Below are 20,399 nucleotides of genomic sequence, written 5' to 3' on the forward strand. Positions count from 1 at the left end.
TCCACGGCCCCCACGCCCCCACCAGAGCCCACACGCCTTCCTCCACAGCCCCCACACCCCCTCCACCACCCCCACCCCTCCCTCCACGGTTCTCACGCCCCCTCCACGGCTCCCACCACGGCCCGCACACCTTTCTCCTCAGCCCCCACCACTCCCTCCACGGTTCTCACGCCCCCTCCACGGCTCCCACCACGGCCCGCACACCTTTCTCCTTAGCCCCCACCACTCCCTCCACGGTTCTCACGCCCCCTCCACGGCTCCGACACCCCCACCACGGCCCGCATACCTTTCTCCTTAGCCCCCACCACTCCCTCCACGGTTCTCACGCCCCCTCCACGGCTCCCACCACGGCCCGCACACCTTTCTCCTCAGCCCCCACCACTCCCTCCACGGTTCTCACGCCCCCTCCACGAACCCCACGCCCCCTCCGCGGTTCCACACACCCCCTCCATGGCCCCCAAACTCCCCCTCCACAGCTCCCACCCCCCACCTCCCCCCACAATTGGGACCTTGTGTAGGTGGCTTTTGATGTTTCGGTGGCCCTGATCCTGAAACGGAAGAACTTGGCTAGAGAAGTGTCCGGGGAGGGGGCTCCAGCTCCCTGGTTGAGGAAATGCCTGGTTCCGTGGCTCCCATGCCACACAGGGAGAAGGTCTGCAGGAAAAAGCACTTCTGCTCCTCAGTCCCCACCAGTCTGACAGCCCCTGGGTGGCAGTGCTCACCGGGCACTTTATTAGAATTGAAGGAAAGAGAACGGTGCTGGTTTGAGCACGGCATGGCCCTGCATAGATGGCTGCCTCTAACCCTGACCGCAGTGCCGAGGGCACACACAGAGGGAAGGCTGGCTCAGAAAGGCCTGGTAGCGGCCCTGTGCAGAGGGAGCAGGATCTCCAACACGCACCCCATGCTCTCCGGGTGCACGGAAGCACGTGCCAGGAGGAGGCAGCCGGTCCGAGCAGCCCTGGAGAAGGCGCATGTCACTCCCGACCCCATGAGTGTGCACACATGTGCCACAGACGGTGACTATGGCTGCTCTGTCCTCGGCTCAAACACACCAGGGGCTCCCGGGTTCCTTTCTAAGCAGGACCTTCCTAGATGTGTCTTGGAAACACAAACATGGATTAGGTCTTGGGTGACTCCACCGCGTCCCAAGCTGGCCCTGGCCTGGCTGGTGCCGCACACCGCGGACAAGCACGTTTCACACGGGGCCCAGGGAGTGGCAGACTTGCACTGTCTGAAGTCTCTGAGGCAACATCTTCAACACACACAACCGCCCTCAAAAGCACAGAAATGCGGTGAGGGCACTTTGTATAAAGTTACTCCCCTTTCACTTAAAGTATTTTTTATTACTGTAGTAAAATATACATAACAAAAAAGTCTGCAGCCACGCAGCCACGCTGAGGCGCTCCCCTTCCGCAGTTATGGCTGCTCTGGGGCTGCCTGTTCGTCTTGTTTTTGGTTTTCCACGGGTGTTTAAAGCACTTCATTCTCAGTGCACATTTGTGCCTCTTTTCTTCTTTGAAAAATAAACAGGACCCCAGGAGCGCCCTGCTGGCTGTCACTCCAGGAGGGGCAATGGGCAGCAAGCATGGGTCTGCGCCCAGCTCTGGTGATGCTGAAGAACCGGGCCCTGCATGTAGGGTGCCGCTGCACCGCCCCCCGGGAGCTGTACCCCCATGGGAGCGGTTGCCTCACTCCTCCTCCCAGGCAGCCCACCTGCAGGAGGTAGCGCCAGCCCCGGTGCCAGGACCCTCGTGGCCCCCTGTGCACTGAGAGCTCATCCTGCGGCCAGTTTCCTGAGCTGCTATTCCTACAAAGCGGCCCTTCCAAAAACCAACTTCCTCCTGAAACGCATCCCCATGCTCTCTCTGCAAGACACTTTTCTTGCCTAACTTCTTAAGTGTTTAAAATAAAGATTTTTCTCATTTCTGCCCCTCTATATTGGGATTCGTAAAGGCCATTATTTCTTTCCACCCATAACGGATACAGTTTAGTTAATTCCATGAACAGGAAGGGATGTCTGCCCACCTGGCCTCTCTGGGTTTCTAAGGGAAGGTTGGGGGCCCTTGCTTGGGGATCGGGGGCTGTGGTGTTTTGCTGGGCTGGGCTTTGTTGAACACACAGGGTGGCTGCAGGCAGGTCCCCACTCTGCACAGTTGCTGGACCCGTCTGCAGTCAAGTTCACGGCACAGCCTGAGCTCAACACCGGGGGCTCCCCTCCATATTAACAGGGAGTGAGAAGTGAATGAACAGGTAATTGCAAGCATCACATCCATCAGTGACATCTCTGATTCAACTTTAGGCTGACAAGGAAGAGGGGATGGGAGGTGAGGGAGGAGGGAGGAAATGGCACTACTTTTATAAAGGTTAAGAAAAGGTAAAAGTTCCACAATATTAAGATTATACAGGGAAGAAAGCTTGGTGCTTTTTTTAGAAGACAAATTCAGTTAAGCGACCATAATTCTAAGGAGCCTCGGGAATAAAACTTCTCACCTCCCAACCTACAAACGGCATCAGAACCACCAGAAAGAGGCCCTTTAATGAACAACTGCATGTACAGAGACTTGCATAGGGGACTTTTATCTGGTTCTACATTTTTCAAGCTTATCACAATGATTTCCTTTCTAATGGATGAGAGCTGGACTTTTCAAGATTTTCTGTTCTATGACTGACAATTTTACCCACACATGTCATTTTCATTATGCAGCCAAACATCTTAAATATTTTATTCTACAATTTCGGCAACCATCATGATGGTTCCCACAGGATGTGGTATAATTTCGGCAACCACATCCTTCCCACAGGAAAAAAACCTGCCAAGGGCATGGGGAACCCGTTAACACCCCAAATTCTCACTGGACTGATCTCTCAGCACTGGCTGATCGGACACCTGCTGCCCTGAGAGCAGAACCCATCGCTGGAGCCCCGGCCACCTGGGAAGGACCATGCCCCACCCCTCTGAAGTCTCCGTCATCCACGTGGACTCTGCTCCTGGGACACAGCCACCGCGGGACGAGCCCGCAGCCCCTCTCATTTCAGCCACATCAGCTCAGGTCAGACACGTGCACAAAATTCACACTTCTTCCAGGCACCCCACCATGATCATAGAACAGGAAGAATCTTTGAAGAGACGTGGCATGTCCGTGCACCACACCCAGGCCGGTTTAGTAACCCGTGGATGATTCTTACATGCCTTACACACACTGTGCTTTTCCAATACATTGTACGTTTGCAGGAGTGAAGGCACTGAACAGCAAGGGAGGCAGCTTGCAGGTACACCAGCACAGGCCCGCACACGCTCTGCCACTGACCTGCTGCAGACGCAGATGAGATCAATTCTGTGTGTCATCGTAGGTTTATAAAATACAAATTGTTTTAATATATTTTATCCCAGATTTGCCAAGAAAAAAGAAAAAAAAACCACTCAGTCACACAAAAGCACACCAACTATATAACGTGATTTTCTTTTTTCAGAGGATTACTAAGCTGGTAATGTAGGAGACCGAAGCATGCATGGACTTGGTCTCTCCCTGACAGTCTTGGGGACAGGAAGGAGAACACGGCTGGCTTTAGTGCACAGAGGTCAGCTGGGAGCAGGCCCAATGCCTCTGCCCAGGAGTAGCCATTCCTGAATCTGACATGGACAGGAGACAGGGAAATACTGGATAGAACAGGGCAGTTCCCTGGCAAAGGCCCCACCCTCGAGCTTGGAAACCTGCGGCCCTAAATGGGAACAGGTATTCCTGTTTTCGAACTCAAGTGTTGCTTTTGGCCCGCCATGCCTCCCTATCCTGTACCCACAGAAACCCCAAACCCCAGGCTCCAAGAGCAGAAGAGCAGAAGACTGGCAGAGTGGCAGAACGGCACGGCAGAGAAGAAAAGAGAAGGAGCATCTGAACACCGAGAGGAGTATGGCTGCAATCGGTCAGAGAGGAGGTCGGCCGTGGGACAGCTGAACTCCAGGGGAAGATCATCTTCCCACTCCATCCCCTTTCCAGCTCCCCATGCATCCCCCTGGGAACCACCTCCACCACTCAATGAAATCCCTGCAATCACCATCCTTCAAAGCCTGTATGACCCGATTCTTCCTGGACACCAGACAAGGACCCAGGTACCAAGATGGCAGGGTGTAAAAGGCTGTCACCCTGACTCTCCACTGAGCTGGTTGAACACTTAGCCATCCACAGATAGCAACTGCTAAAACAGCATTAATTGTCTAGACACTACCATGGGGCCGATGCCCAAAAGCACTCACCCAGCTCCTGCACCTGCCAATCTGCTTGCTACCCCTCCTGTAAGGAGTTTGAGTGCAAATAAGCCACGCCCCTGTTGCAAGTCCCGTGAGGGGTCAGGGAACTCTCCTGTTTCAGATCCACAAGGAGGAAGGTCTCAGAGGTTGCTGCAGTGCCCGACCTCCCAAGAGCCATCATGTACACTGATGACCCAGATGGAGAAAGGGAACCGGACAAGCTTATTGGACCAGGGCTGACACTCAGAGATGAGGGAGAACAAAGCAGCACACAGACTCAGAAGTTTTCGATGAGATGCAACAAAGGCTTGAAACTAACAAGATGAAATCCTGTAAGGAAAAACAGAGTGCAAGAAGAGAAAGTTCTGGCCACGGAAAAGACCCCAAGCTCCTAGGAGACCACGGGCTCAGTGTGAGTTACTCGGCTCAGGGTTGAGATCAAACAGAAGCATCCTCAGCAACAGCCGGGGAAGGAAGGCCCAGGACGGGGCTGGCCAAGGGTCCTCTCTTCACACTGGGCGGCAGGAGCCCAGCCTGGGCTCTGAACCATACATGGAAGAGCAGCAAATGAACAAGAGTGAGCGAGTCCAGAACAGGCCCAGGGGAGGCTTCTGGGAACCAAGTAATACGAGAATGACTGCAAGAATGTGGACTGTTCCACCCAAAACAGGCGGCTGGTGGGTTGGGCTGCCGCAAACCCTGATGTTACTCGGTGAGCACTGAATGGATACAGGAAAATCAGTTCATCCAGGACAGCCTTGCAGGTGGCATCTGAGAATCATCTGTCAAGGTCATGAGCCACAGCTGGCAAGAACTGGTCAAGGCCAGAACCTGGCCTAAGGTCCAGGCTTCTGAGGGAGTGGCCTGCACATTCTCAAAAAAAAAAAAAATCTCTGGGTGATTTTAACTGCAGCCAAAATTGAGGAGGGCTGGGCAAGATAGGACAAATAAACAGAAATCAATGAGAATAAGATTTCAGGGGAGGCCAAGGGAGAAGGGTTCAGCTGAGAAACAGCTGCCTTATAAACAGTGCATCCCTCACCAACGAGAGGGGCAGGCAGAAAGCAGGAGGCAACTCTCGGGAATTCTGCGGGGACAGACCTTCCATCCGCACGCACATGGAGGCATGATCTCCCCCTGTCAATTCTAAGGTTCTAACTTTTGTGTACGGAAACGACCCAAAAATTGCTAACTAGACAGGAGTAATTCATTTCTTATGTACTCTTCAATGTCATTTTTTGTTCTGTTCAATTCCTTGTGACTTAGTTGATTTTTGCAGAGTTATTTTTAAGCAGTACAAAGTAGAAACACACTTCTTAAAACAAAAATGCTTTGTCATTTCTTAATCTCTACCTTTAAAAATAGCAAGCAGCTATTTCACTCTGAGGAGCGCTTACACAGCCATCACTGCCCGCAACCCTGGGACCTGAGGGGGAGATGGGTGAGTCTGGAGAAAAGGCTGTTTCCTAAGAGTCTCGTTGCTAGTCCTGCTCGGTCACATGACCTCACCTGTGGTCCCGAGCGATCGTGGGCAGCACGCTGTTTTATTACATGAGGCAGTATGCCTCCCGGTTCACGCTTATTATAGCAATAATTCCAGAGCTTCTCACTGTTGGTTAAAACAAAACAGAAACACAAATGCAATACCAAGCACAAAACCATGAACATCTCTGAGTAACTGGGCTCTTCCTCCTACACAAAACGTCCTGACCGGTCCCTCAGAGTGAATCTATGGTCACGACCCAGACCCCGGAGGCCTGTGCATTGAGTATGCGCTGAGGTTTTTAATACAACTGGCTTCTTTCCATTGTCTCCCCAGTTTCCCACCCCAGGTAGCTGGGTACTGAACACAAACTGGTCATTTTGATATGAGAATGAGCAAATCTACCAGAAAATTACGAGCCATGAATGTCTGTAATGAAATCCACAAGGAACCATGACTGCAGTTTCTCCAGCCCCATGGCACACCTGTGTCGGGGTTTACACCAGTGGCTTTAACAATACAGCCCAACACACACACCTGTTGCAGGGTGGAGCAGGTCACCCAGGGAGGCCAGTCCCAAGCCAGGAAGCAGCAGTGATGTGCCCAGGACGGCACCCGTCTCAGATGCATCCCAGCTCACCAAGGACCAGGGGATTCCAGGGAAGCACCAGGCAGGCCTTGGGTCGATGGCCAAGCAGCGCAGCTGCCAGCACCACCCCACAAGTCTCCAAGTCTCCAAGGAAACGAGGGGCACAGAGCAACCCGGGTCCCGCAGGCAGGAGGCCCATGTGGACGTCGGTCATTATCCTTTGGAGAGGAGAAGCTGGGTTCGCAAACTCAGCCTGAGCACTGCATTCCCCAGCCAGAAGCACCGAGCGGGGGTGTGATAGAAACAAGACACTTTCCAGGTTCACTGGGTGCCTGAAACCATGCCAGGAACTTCACATCCACGACCTGCCCCTCGGAACAGCCCTAGGGAGGGAAGGTCACCGTCCCATTTTGTAGATAAGAAACCTGAGGCACAAAGCAGCTTATCTAAGGCCATCAGGCTGAGAGCTCAAGCCAGCTTCAAATGCCTCTATCTCAGCTCACACCCCACAGCGCTGGGCTCATTGACACTGGCAGGTGTTCCCAGATCCCAGGAGGGCCACGAGGGAAGGAAACCAGGCACAGCAGGTATGGAAGGTGGGGACACCAGGGGTCCACAGGAGGACAGAGATTGCACAAAGAAACCATTAAGGAGGGCTGCGAGATTTCGAAAAGAAAAGAGAAAATGATATGAAGAGTCTGCACTTTAGGAAACAGGCTACAGGGTGAGTAAGTGTGAGCGTAAGGGCTCTGGCCGAGGAGGGTACTACCATAAGCATAAGCCAAACCACAACCCTATTCCTGGCGCAAACCCCAGCCATAGCCGTAGCAATACACCTAACAACTAACATGAACACCTGATCCCAATCCTAACCCCCTCAACCCTAACTGTGAACCAACCATAACCCTAAACCTAACCGCTAACCATAACCACTAACCCTAAAACTATTAACCCTAATCCAACTCTAACCCTAACCCCTTACCCAACTCTAACCCTAACCCCTACACCTAACCCAACTCTAAACCTAACCCGAACACCTAACCCTAACCCAACTCTAACCCTAACCGTAACCTAACCCTAACTGCTCCCTCTGTCGCTGTGGACTTGCCCGCAGCCAGGTCCTCCTGCAAACCTGCACAGCCCCATCCCAGACACGTGACTAGGACAGGGGTCCCCAAACATGACGTACTGGCATCCTAGTAGCCCGGGCAATCACACCAGCCCTACAGAACCTGTACTAAAATACCAAATTAGAAACAGGGACTTCCACAGGTGCCCAGGCAGCCAGGTGGAAAACTGCAGACACAGAGGTCTCAGTCATCCCATGGCCCCAGCCTCATTGTGTGCTTTGGAGATAAGGCTGTTGTCTCAGCCTCGCCCTGAAGGCCGGAGACCCCATCAGACAGAGACAGGCAGAGCCAGCAGGAGGAGGCCGGGCAGGGAGGCCCACAGCAGAGAGGCCACAAGAGCAGGGGAACATGACACTCAAAGGGAGAGGGACAGTGAGGCAAACAACACCACGGTCCTCTCTGCCGCAGCTCACAATGCCGCCCCTGGCTTCTGGGGAGCACACAGCTGAAGAAGAGCCCCATTTCCACCACCAGCGATGCCAGTCAAACCAGGGAGCCAGCGCAGACTCGGCCACTGGACCAAAGAAACACAGTACGGCCAAGGGACAGGCCTTACATCCAGGGCTCAGGGTGGCCTTTTCCTCACTGTCCCCATGAAAATGAGAAGACTTCACAGAAAGGGAAAGAAGCATCTTTTGACATAGGGAAAAAAACTCTAGGTTCCTAAATAGATGTAAGACCACAGGGAGTGTCACTAATAACAAGTTATAGTTTTACAATCTTCTGGTCAGCCACAGGCTCTGGGGTTGGCAAACGGGGCTCTTCACCCAGAAGGTGACATTCACAGGGCTCAAAATATGTCCCAGGCAACACAAGTCACCCAGGAAGTAGCACAGCCTGGGAAGCCCTTTGCACGTTCAAGAGCAGAGACCAGGAAAGCAGGAGGCCAACTGGGAAGGCAGGTGGGAAGGCAGGTGGCCAGGTGGGGGAAAGGTGGATGGGAAAGCAGGTGGCCAGGTGGGGGAAAGGCAGCTGGGAAGGCAGGTGGGAAGGTAGGTGGCCAGGTGGGGGAAAGGTGGATGGGAAGGCAGGTGGCCACGTGGGGGAAAGGAGGATGGGAAGGCAGGTGGCCATGTGAGGGAAAGGTGGATGGGAAGGCAGGTGGCCACGTGGGGGAAAGGCAGGTGGGAAGGCAGGTGGCCGGGTGTGGGAAGGGCAGGTGGGAAGACAAGTGGCCAGGTGGAGGGAGGGCAGGCAGGAAGGCAAGTGACCAGGTGGGGGAAAGGTGGATGGGAAGGCAGGTGGCCAGGCGGGAAGGCAGGTGGCCAGGTGGGGGAAAGGTGGATGGGAAGGCAGGTGGCCACGTGGGGGAAAGGCAGGTAGTCAGGTGGGAAGCCAGGTGGTCAGGTGGTGGGAAGGCAGGTGGTCAGGTGGGGGCAGGGCGGGTGGTCAGGTGCAGGGAAGGCAGGTGGTCAGGTGGGGGAGGGCAGGTGGGAAGGCAGGTCAGAACACAGCCTCCAGGAGAGTGCTGTCCACACACAGAAACTCATTCATTGCCCAATCACCACACACGCCCTTTCTGACTGAACCACGGTTGACTGGAAGAACCGGATGATATCCCAGGTCTGCACTTTTCAAACTCAGTCCCGATTCCAACTCCTTCTGCTCTAACTAAACACACGAGTGAGCATTTGGTCATCTCAGGCCAGGCAGGAATATTGGAAACGGATGGAGCAAAGTCACAGACAAAGCCTGCATGCCTGCATGCCATGTTTTTAGGTTATAAGGGAACAAATGTTAAACCACAAGAAAGGGAATTTTGGCCCTAACCCAGCAGAGTGGGTTTCCCACACATGCACTCCTGCCGCCGCAGGGCCTCTGCGCTCGCTGTTTCCCCCGCAATTCACAAGGCTGCACCCCGTCCTAAACGAGCATCTCCCAGACACCAAGAAAGCAAACCTTGTTTCACAGCTTTATCGCCACTATCTAGCACATCTGGCTCCTGGGAGAGAGACCATCAACAAATATGCATTTATGGGATGAATGAGGTGAGTAGGAGTCATTTAATATCCACGACTCACATGCAATGAGACAGCGCACAGGAAACTGCTCTAAAAAGCATGAAGCGCAAGATGAATTCGTTAATTCAGCAGGTATCTCTTAAGGACCTGCAAATAAGAACAGTAACGTTAAGCACAGGCAGCCTCAGGGGCAGGTACGGAATTCTGGCAGCACAGAGCACAGCTCTTAACCCAGTTACCAACCTCGAGTGGGTGCTGAGGTGGACATCCCAGAGCTACAGTCACTGGAGTCAGTGACCACGGACAGGCTGGAGGCCACGCATTCTAGATGAGGGAGTCTCTCTCCAAAACAAGACGCACCAGCACATGCCGAGGAAATGAAACTCCAAATGACGGTAAGATAAAGCACTTCCCAAATGACGTCTCCACCCTGGTCACACTGCAGCCGGCCGTGAGGGTGGGCCAGCCGCCCTGCAGGAGCCAAGTGTTTCAGGGACAGGAACCCGCTCCTTGTCCAGCTGCCCACACCGCGAGCTTCACCGTCCGGAAGTGCGCAAAGCTGCAAGTGAAAGAGGAAGCCCTGCCTTCTCCCCAGCGTCCACGCTCCTGACCCAGAAGGTGATCCACGTACAACCTGAAGTATGAGATTTCATTAGCAGCCCATTCTCTTAATTAAAAGCCAGATGGAATATTTCAGGTGATGGCCTCGAATGGTAGATAGTGCTCAGGGCTGACAGCAAATAGGATATTCAGGTCACTGGTTCTCCCATCCCCAGTAGCTGTGATCAGGAGATGGTCATACCCCCCCTTCACTTTCCTCTTCTTAGATGTTCCCTCTTATTTAAAAAGAAAAATCTATGAAACTAGCCCCATACAAGTGTATGGGTGTGGGGAACAAATAGGTATTTGTGATATAAAAGCAAACAGCCTCTATCCAAATGACACTGGGGATTTCAACCACATACGGCGCGCAGGGTCACCCTCCTCCCTAGGTGAAAGTGCACGGTGCCAGGAGCCCGACGCTGTCTCAGAACTCAGGGCCACTGCATTCAAAATCATTTCAAGATTTCAGCATTTACTTTTAATATCTGTGAATCTGTAGTAACTTTTATAACAGACATGACTAGTTAACAAAAAACTGGATTTGACAGCAAGAACATCACAGTCATCAACAGTGTTTCTCAGTAGAAGATCCATCTATCACTTTCAACCTGTCCTGAAAGGGGGAAACTTGATGAAATCAGGCGTCCAGATTTCATCACAATTTGAATTTCTAAGACAATCAAAATGCCAGAGACTAAGAGAAAACTACATAGACATCTGGGGGAAAAAATAGCCCCTGGAAAGATATTCAAGCTGAAAGGATCTTGGCAGCAGGCAGAGTGGTTCTCCAAACTGTGGAGAAGAGAGGCCGCTCCACTGAGAGTGAGAGGCCGGAGCACCGCTGTCAGACGATGTTTTTGGATATGATGTAGAAAATGCACGAGGAAAACTTGTAGCTATAATATCCACAGGGGCTTTTCCGTGAAAAAACAAGACATAAGCTGCCTGTGCAAGGGGAGCCAAAGAAATGCTGAAAACCACTGCCACGGGCTGGTGTGATCTGGAAGTTCTCCTCCTGAAACATAAAAAAATAACCAAGACAGACTCAGTGCTTCAGAGGGACACAAGGAGCACAGAAAAGCCGGGGGACACATAATTGCTTTCAGAGGCTACACAGTTCAGAAGCAGGTGCAGCCAATCAGGAAGCCACAAGCCCCTCCAGAGGCACCGAGTCGGGGAGACCCAAGCCCCAAACACCAAGGCCATGGAGTGGGAAAGTGACAGCGTGGGTCTTGCCCTCATTCTCATCAAAGGGCAGCCCCGGGCTTTCATATAGAATAATAAACGCTGCTGCCAATGCCAATCGTCCAGCTCAGTCCTATGGCCAGAAAAGTTTCTTCTAAAGAAATGTCTTCAAGAATGATTCTTACCATGACACACACAATGTGAACTACAAAAAAAAAAAGAAAAAAAAAATCTGAATGACAAGAAAATGCCAGGACTAGAGCAACATGGAACTGAATGGTATTATAAAATTTTGATAAATTATACCCCAAGATGTTTATTCTACTTTTTCTGGATGACTGAGTATACATGTTTTCATTTCAAGTGATAATCTACTAACATAAACAACTTACGAAAGTCTGTTATCTGTGTTAATAGAAAATTACATAAATATCTTAGTACTCTGGACACGATATTTTATTTTTGAGACAAGGTCTTGCTCTGTCACCCGGGCTGGAGTGCACTGGTGCAATCACAGCTCACTGCAGCCTCAACCTCCCCGGTTCAAGCCCTCCTCCCACCTCAACCTCCTGAGTAGCTGGCTCTACAGGCGTGTGCTACCATGCTTGGCTACTTTTTTTTAAACTTTTTGTAGAGATGGGTCTCACTCTGTTGCCAGGCTGTTCTCAAATTCCTGGGCTCAAGTGGTCCTCCCTGGCCTCTCCAAGTGCTAGGATTACAGGCATGAGCCACTGCGCCCCCAGCCTTGGAAGCTGTATTTTGATGTCCGAACAAAAACAGTCCCAAATTAAATACAGAATTTCTGACTAGACAAATTATTCATGTTACTTTTTAAATCAGTGAGTACAGAATCAACAACTTAAAGGTTAATCAAATACCTCTAGCTTCCATGACAGCTTTCGGTTAAACAGCAGTTTATCCGGCATAAAACATAATCAGGTTCCAGAAACCTGGAATTTACTAACTGCTTCCTATTGACTCAACCATAAAGAAGCGTCGCTCAGGTTTGGTTTTTTGTTGTGAATCAAATGCTGAAGTGAATCGAATTCAAGTTGGCTTTCACGGCTACCTTACACACCTTACACACCGTCCTTCGTCCCCAAATCCTAGCAGCAAACCAAAACACATCCACTGGAGAAAATACAATCAATATATTCTTTTCTTATTTTTTAAAACATGGCAAACCATACTTTAATCAGAGAGCAATGAAGATTTCCACTTACAAATTTATCCAAGTTGGCAAAAAATAATTAGCTAACACGAATCTTTCCTTGTATGACGCAGCTTGTCTGAAGCAGATGCCAGCTAGCACATGAAGTCTTATCAAGAATGGTGGCGGGGACTGTCAGGAAGAAGATGCTGACGCCGCTGGTAGATGTCAGAATGAAAATAAGGAAGCTTAGAGTAAGGAGGAGAGCAGGAAAGCCAGGCCCATAACACTAGTTATGAAGGAATGGGGGCCTTTCTGAAGGAATGGGGGCCTGGAATCTTCCAACAGGAGTCACAAAGAATACAATTAAACCACTTGTGTGTTTTCTCCTACACAAAGTGTTTTAAGAGGCATAGGAGGGAGTAAGTCTCAGGAAGAGAAATAACACTGTACACTTCTCCGACTTAAAGCCAACTAATATACACACAAACTAGCTAGCACCTGCATGGCTTTCTACAACTTTTTCTGTTGCGATGCATAAATGTCCAAAAACACAGAATCCAAATTCTGTGTCTTTTACAAAGAAACTGTAATGAGTCTTTAAAAAAAAAATCAGGATCACTTATTAGTAGAGTCTTCAGATTTAAAATCAGGCATGTGTCTGACTTACGGAACAAAGGCCATTTCATAACACAAGCGGTCTCTGTCCTCCGTGACAGAGGAAGGCGGATTTCCCCGAGGCATCCTGGCAGCCCGCGCAATGCATGGAAGCTACCACTAGATGGCACCTGCGCCCAAGCTATAGCCCGACTCCCTCCTGGCGCTGGTGCTACGCGTGTGGTCCCCGTACATGGAAGAGCCATCCACTTTTCAACAACAGGCATTTATCTGCAAAAGACTTACACCAAGAGCTTGCCTTAAAAGATCATCAGGACAAATGCAAAATGCACATGTCTTATGACGCACAGCACTGTCAGTATAGCAATGCATCCTTTTGATCTGCATCTTATATTTCAGTTTGCACCTTCAACAATATTTTCAGAGGCTAAAAATGCAGAGGGTTTTAAATTAATAATATATTTGCATTTTGGCATAGATGGAATTAAGCAAACTATGTCTATGAACATTAGATTTGGGGGGTTATATATATAGCCAGCATATCCAACTTCAAAAATGTCCAACCTTGCAAAAACTTACTCAAACGTAATGAGTTAGCAATTGACTTAAAGTATGTTAGTCATTTAGTAACGGACTTGAAAATGCTCTCCATGCTGGCTTCAAGGCAGCTCATCTCAGCGAAAGCCTGGGTGCGTTCTAAGGGCTAGAGAGGAGGTTCAGGAAAACAGCGCCTAAGTTGTCTTCTGTCACCTCTAGATTCGAGGTCCAGAGGTCTGAGTTCTAGCCCCAGGGTCCCCCTGATACTGTATAAGTCGGGAAACACTCTCATCCTTTGAACATAGCTCTGGGTGACATCGTCCATTCAATACTGGTCCCAGGTGGTCACCACCTGCAGGAGGAGACCCAGCCACCAGCCCTCACCATGTTTCTGCTTGGAACCAGCAATAATCACTTAAGATTGTGAGTGACATGGGGATGAAATGGAAACTGCTAAGATACCTGGCTCTTTGGCCTAGTTTAGTCTCCCAATGGGGTGGTTTCAAGGGTAAGGATGTGCCTCTCCCACCGTGGGATAAGCAGAGCATCACCGCAGAGCAATCAGCCCTGCACAAGGGCAGCAGCCCTTCTGAAAGTGGACCTTCCTTCACACGCCCCCACTTTAGCAAACTCAGGCAGGAGGGTGTGAAAGGGCTGGAAATTCAGAGTGAGCAACTGGAAGGGCAGACAGATGGAGGGACAATTTCCCAAGAGGCCGACTTGGGGCAGAAGCCAGAGAGGGAAAAAGACAACCCCCAGGTCTGAGCCTAGGCCAGAGATGAACACAGGAGCAGGCGAGGCTCACAGTGTTCACGACACAATTTTCTAAGTCCTTTCACAGAGGTTTATGTTACAATTATTGTCATTCTTTGGGTACTGTGATGTGTGTCTTCTGGTAAGACGGACTGAATAATTCGAGGAACAGCTATTTCTGAGCACTTGGTAGGATTTGCTACCTAAACGCCCAGAAAGTTAAAACTTCATTATTTTAGGACACAAAATAAACAAATAAACATCCCAGCTTGCCCCATCAGACATTCTTACTCTTATGGTTCTGATGAATTCATAAGCTGGCTGGTACTGACCCCGTACTTGGTTGAGTGTGGATTATAAAGCTATAAGCAGAGAGGGGTGACCAAGTGGAATCAAACTACGTAGGCACGGCCTGTCTGGTTAGGAAGCTTGTCCACACAGAAAGCCAGGCAAAACTAAAGCATGTTATGGTTACACATATATAAACAAATGTGAAACATGTAGGTTTTCTACAGCTCCCACATGCAGGTTCAAACTATTATGTAATATAAATATTGAGTCTCAGAAGTTCCAGTCCACCATGGATACCTAAGGAAAAGATCTGACATTTTACTTAAAAATTTCAGCAACTCTCCCCAAATCACACCACTCTATTGTTCCTGAAATATCTCCGGCAGGCTTCCTTAATCACACTGTAAGTTGTAACAAAAGGGCTGTAATTATAGTGTCCATTAAAATGACGTAAACAAAAAATATAAATATACATTTCTCCTTCAGACTTCATTCTTTCGTTTACCTCTTCTCTCCTATTTTTAAAAAGAGGAAATAACTGTATTTTCCTTTCCTGTACATCTTAACCCATCTATGCCTAGTGTTCCATTATTGGAACGCTAAGCTCATGGGAGTTATTTATATCCTACTGCTCAAGGTCATCACCAAGGTCTGATTTTTCACCAAAAAAAGAAATTTGCAACCTCCGGCATAAATGGGTTAAGTTTTGCTCTTATAGTTCACCTTCAATTTATCTTTTTTTTTTTTTTTTTGTAAACCAAAAAAAAGAATTTCAAGCCCCAATTGAACAATGCCTCAGACAAATCTCTGGAAAGCCCTAATTACTGCGTTTATCTTCTCAACCACTCAGTCATATTTCTATTTTGAGAAGGAGTTACAAAATAATATCTCTGCAACTGTTTCGCAGGAGCTCGTTGACCAAGCTGGAGCCCTAGATCTATGAATTCAAAATTTTGAAAGCTAAGTAAGCTGTTTTCCATCAAGTACTACATCAAAAAGCTGGTCACAAGAGGCCAAGCCTAAGTCCGTCCCTCTCCGCCCACGGGCTTCTCCGAGGCCATCTCCAAACCGCCCTGCAGCTGCTGGCAGAGCCCGCATGGGCCCCTATGTGGCCCCTGGACAGACGGACGGCACTCCTGGGGCAAGGTGAGCCCGGAGCACAACCGGCCTCCCAGCCCGTTCCTTCCCGGGGCTCTCAGAGCCAACCACACCCCCAGCTCTCCACCACCAACCGCACCCCCGCGCTGCATCTCTCCACCAACCACACTCCCACGCTCCATCTCTCCACCAACCACACCCCCACGCTCCATCTCTCCACCACCAACCGCACCCCCGCGCTCCATCTCTCCACCACCGACCACACCCCCGCGCTCCATCTCTCCACCACCGACCACACCCCCGCGCTGCATCTCTCCACCAACCACACTCCCACGCTCCATCTCTCCACCAACCACACCCCCACGCTCCATCTCTCCACCACCAACCGCACCCCCGCGCTCCATCTCTCCACCACCGACCACACCCCCGCGCTCCATCTCTCCACCACCGACCACACCCCCGCGCTGCATCTCTCCACCAACCGCACCCCCGCGCTGCATCTCTCCACCACCAACCGCACCCCCGCGCTGCATCTCTCCACCACCAACCACACCCCCACGCTGCATCTCTCCACCAACCACACCCCCGCGCTGCATCTCTCCACCACCGACCACACCCCCGCGCTGCATCTCTCCACCACCAACCACACCCCCGCGCTGCATCTCTCCACCACCAACCACACCCCCACGCTGCATCTCTCCACCACCAACCGCACCCCCACGCTGCATCTCTCCACCACCAACCACACCCCCACGCTGCATCTCTCCACCACCAACCGCACCCCCACGCTGCATCTCTCCACCACCAACCGCACCCCCGCGCTGCATCTCTCCACCAACCGCACCCCCGCGCTGCATCTCTCCACCACCACCCACACCCCCGCGCTGCATCTCTCCACCACCAACCACACCCCCACGCTGCATCTCTCCACCAACCGCACCCCCGCGCTGCATCTCTCCACCACCAACCACACCCCCGCGCTCCATCTCTCCACCACCAACCACACCCCCACGCCGCACCCCTCCACCACTAACCACACCCCCGCGCCGCACCCCTCCACCACCAACCACACCCCCGCGCCGCACCCCTCCACTACCAACCACACCCCCGCGGTACATCTCTCCACTACTGTTTATAGGCTCTCAAGAGGGACAGGAAAAACCAGTATTGTTTGAGTGCCAACTCTGCATAGACAATTTCCACAGAATGACTGCACATGCATGTGCGTGCCTATGTGCATGTGTGTACGCGCGTGTGTGCACGTGTGCGCATGTGTGCACGTGAACGTGACCAGTGGTCTCTGCATCCCACAGGGAGGGGAGGGCTTCTCTGAAAAGAAATTCTATATGCACAAGCCTTAGCCCCGCGCCTTCTATTTGCTGAAGACATCGATCGCCTCAGTCAACACCAATGAATTCATTCACTCTGTGAATACAAATCCCGCCAGTGGCCACAACAATCCCTCTTGCTGAGTTCAGCAGTGAACGAGGCACACACTGGGCTGTCCCGCGGAGCTGCCTCTGGAGAAGCCGAGAGTAAACCTGAAGAAAGGGTGCCCTCCCGTAACCTCCCAGAGCCACCACCCAGAGGACAGGAAGGGTCCCACAGGCCCCTTCAGCTTTACCATCCTAAGATGCCTAGGTCCGAGGACATTTCCTTGTCATCCAAGCTACAGGCGTCCCACAGCTGAGAACCCGGACCTGTGTGACCTGTGACCCCCTCTGCCACCCACGTGACAGGACAGATCATGGACCAAGTGGCCCCTCAGGGACCCAGGCTGTCTGAGGCCCCTGCGGGGGACAGAGGAAGACGTTGCTTCTCCAAGAACACAACTTACACTCGGGCACTCACGGACAGTCGTGATTGCAAAACGGGAAGTGATCTGAAGAGTCGCAACGGATCTGAACGACTAAACTCCGCTCCTTGAACGAACTTCAGATCAGCGATGACTTGACAGGTCTCACTCTTGCCTGATTTCTCCTCTCTGAACTAGAAGCGAGCTCCATCGGGCCGCTGCGCTTCTATCAGCTTGAGCTGATGCCCTCCGTGTTCCCACGCTGGCAGCTGCCGTCTGCGCTCACAGGACCACAAGTGATGAACTGATGCCCTCCGTGTTCCCACGCTGGCAGCTGCTGTCTGCGCTCGCAGGACCACAAGTGATCCACTGGTTGTTCCACAGAGTCGAAGCTAGTCGAAGCTACAGGGCTGAGAGCCAGAAGCCACCTGCAAAGAGAGACTGTCCTCACCTGCGCACCTTCCCAGTTGCTGCTGAGCCACCTGCCTGCCACCAGGCCGGAAACCACCAAAGGCGCCCGGCACTACTGTCATTTCCATTATTATCAATGGCTATGACTATTTCTCTGTAATTATCCATGTTTATCTACCCTGCGTTTACTATACATAGGAATAAAACACAACTGCTTAAACTATTCAAATCCACCTGGAAGTCCACACAACAGTACTATACTGGTGCACCCGTTAAGACACTTCCCTTGCCCAGGGCTGCCTGCACCTGTCTGCCTGACGTGGTTCATCTCTTCTCATACACATGCAGTCAGATGAGAAGCCACACACACAGGCACGCTGCAACGCACACCAACACGGGTACACACACAAAGCACAAGCATGTGGTCATGCATCCATGGACATACAACTGTACACACACAGCCACACCTGGGGGGCACACACGGCACAGGCACGTGTGCAGTCACACATGCATTCGCACAACTCACAAGAGAATCGCAGTGTGGTCTGGGTTGGGAATCCAGGACTGCAGGGGTCAGCGACTGTACAATGAGATACAGACCACCCAGCCCTGACCCTCACGTACCTCCTACAACCAAATACAAGGTCTAGAGTTTCACACCCATGAATCCACCATTCTTTAAAGTGAGAAAATAGGCGCATGTTTGGAGGTAATTCTTAAATCTGAGAGCATCCAACCTATATCCTTAATAACCTGAGTGAGAAATCACACACACATACCACGAGCGAAACACATTACAAGGGCCTCACCTTCTCCTATTGACAGATTTCCATCAATTTCATGATCTATATGATGTATTCACATCAAAACTAAAAGATGCAGCTGCCAGTAATGAAATGCTTATGATTTTTAAAATCTGGGGAACATGCATACCCCTGCAACAGTCTCGATGTCTACAAAAAGCACAGGTCCAAGGACTAAGCATCCTGCGGACAACGAGCACCGACCGCCACTCCCTGTGGCCCCCACGTGGGTACCAGAGCAGCAGTGGACAGGCTGGCAGCCTGGGGCTCCTGTCCACTGGGCAGGGCTGGGGCAGAACTGGCCTCCCCACTCCACCCTGTGGCTCTCCAACACCCCTGGGGACTTAGCAGTCTCCAGTGACAAATGTTGCTGAAAAGTCATCAATCTCAAGCCCTGGGCAAAGGGAAGACCCTCGGAAGCAGGTGGTCCCACATGGTATCGCCCTCTTCCATGAACCCCAGAGCCAGGGGAATCCCCAAGGACCTCACATGCGGCTCCACACACGCCTGGGGGAGACGACGTGATCCCATTCGCGCCACTCCAGCACCTCATGCATGTGGACCGTGTGTATGTGTGAGTGCATATACTACGTGTAAGTGTGCATGTGTGTGAACGGCAGTTTTAGAGTATCTGTGAGTGTGGGGGTGAGTGAGCATGTGTGCACGTGTAAGATTTTGTGCATCTGTGTGAAGAAGTTTGTGTTTGTGCATGTGTGAGCATGTGTGTAAGCATGTGTGTGTGCATGTGACTGCACAAGTATTGTGTGAACATGTGTGAACGTGTGCATGTGTTTGTATGTGAGTATGTAATGAGTAAGCATGTGTGCATGTTAGTGTATGTTTGTAAGTATGAGTGCACCTGTGAGGATGCATGTGCATGTGTATATGGGTGAGCGTGAGTTTGTGCCTGTGAGCATGAGTGTGAGCATGAGCATATGCACGTGTGCATGTGATCAGCATGTGCGTTGTGTGCATGAGCATACGAGCATGTTTGAGCATGAGTACATGTGAGCATATGTGTGCATGTTAGCATGTGTGCACGAGTTTGCATGTGAATCACTGTAACTGTGTGTGCATGTGTGAGCATCTGTCCATGTATGGTGAGCATGAGTGTGAGTATGAGCGTGTGTGTGTGGGGCCGTCCCTGCAGACAGGAGAGTCCTAAGCCACAGTCGATGGTCCCCTACCCTCCTTGGTCCCCTCCCCACACATGCAGCACCCCAGGTATAAGCAGTACCCTGCCCTTTGCTCCCAGCAAAGACCTCAGGTGCTGGGCCCATTGCAGGCACAAGCTAGGCAGACGCTCGCTTTCCTCAGCACCTGATGAACCAGCCTCCCGAGGCCAAGATAAGGACACACCCTGGAGGTCATCGGGAACACGGTTTCCAGGGAACAGGGTCTGCACTGGCACCACAAACCCAAGGGCCCCCCGAACTGTGCAGCCTCCCATCAGACAGACTGTGTCTTTTTTGAGACAGGTGTCTGACTCTTGCCCAGGCTGGAGTGCAGTGGTGCAATCATAGCTCACCGCGGGTGGCCTCGACTTCCTGGGCTCAAGCGATCCTCCCGCCTCAGCCTCCACCCCACACTGCACACACCCACCAGTGCTACCTGCATAGGACAGGACACTCAGGAAGGGCTCAGTGAGGCACAGACAGGGCGTGCGCAACGGCAGGAGACTCTGCAGTGCATCAGCATGAAGCAGCTGAGCACAGCCAGCAGGCAGCAGGCCCCAGCCCGGGA

The 20,399-nt window shown here is 51.5% G+C and overlaps 1 protein-coding gene across 12 annotated transcripts in view; it reads right to left on the minus strand.

Annotated features, from left to right (window-relative positions):
• Nucleotides 1-20,399, minus strand: part of ZNF516 (zinc finger protein 516) — a 134,355-nt gene that overhangs the window by 25,756 nt on the left and 88,200 nt on the right. The window lies entirely within an intron of this gene.

Source organism: Gorilla gorilla, chromosome 17, assembly GCF_029281585.2.
Source record: "Gorilla gorilla gorilla isolate KB3781 chromosome 17, NHGRI_mGorGor1-v2.1_pri, whole genome shotgun sequence".
NCBI lineage: Eukaryota > Metazoa > Chordata > Mammalia > Primates > Hominidae > Gorilla > Gorilla gorilla.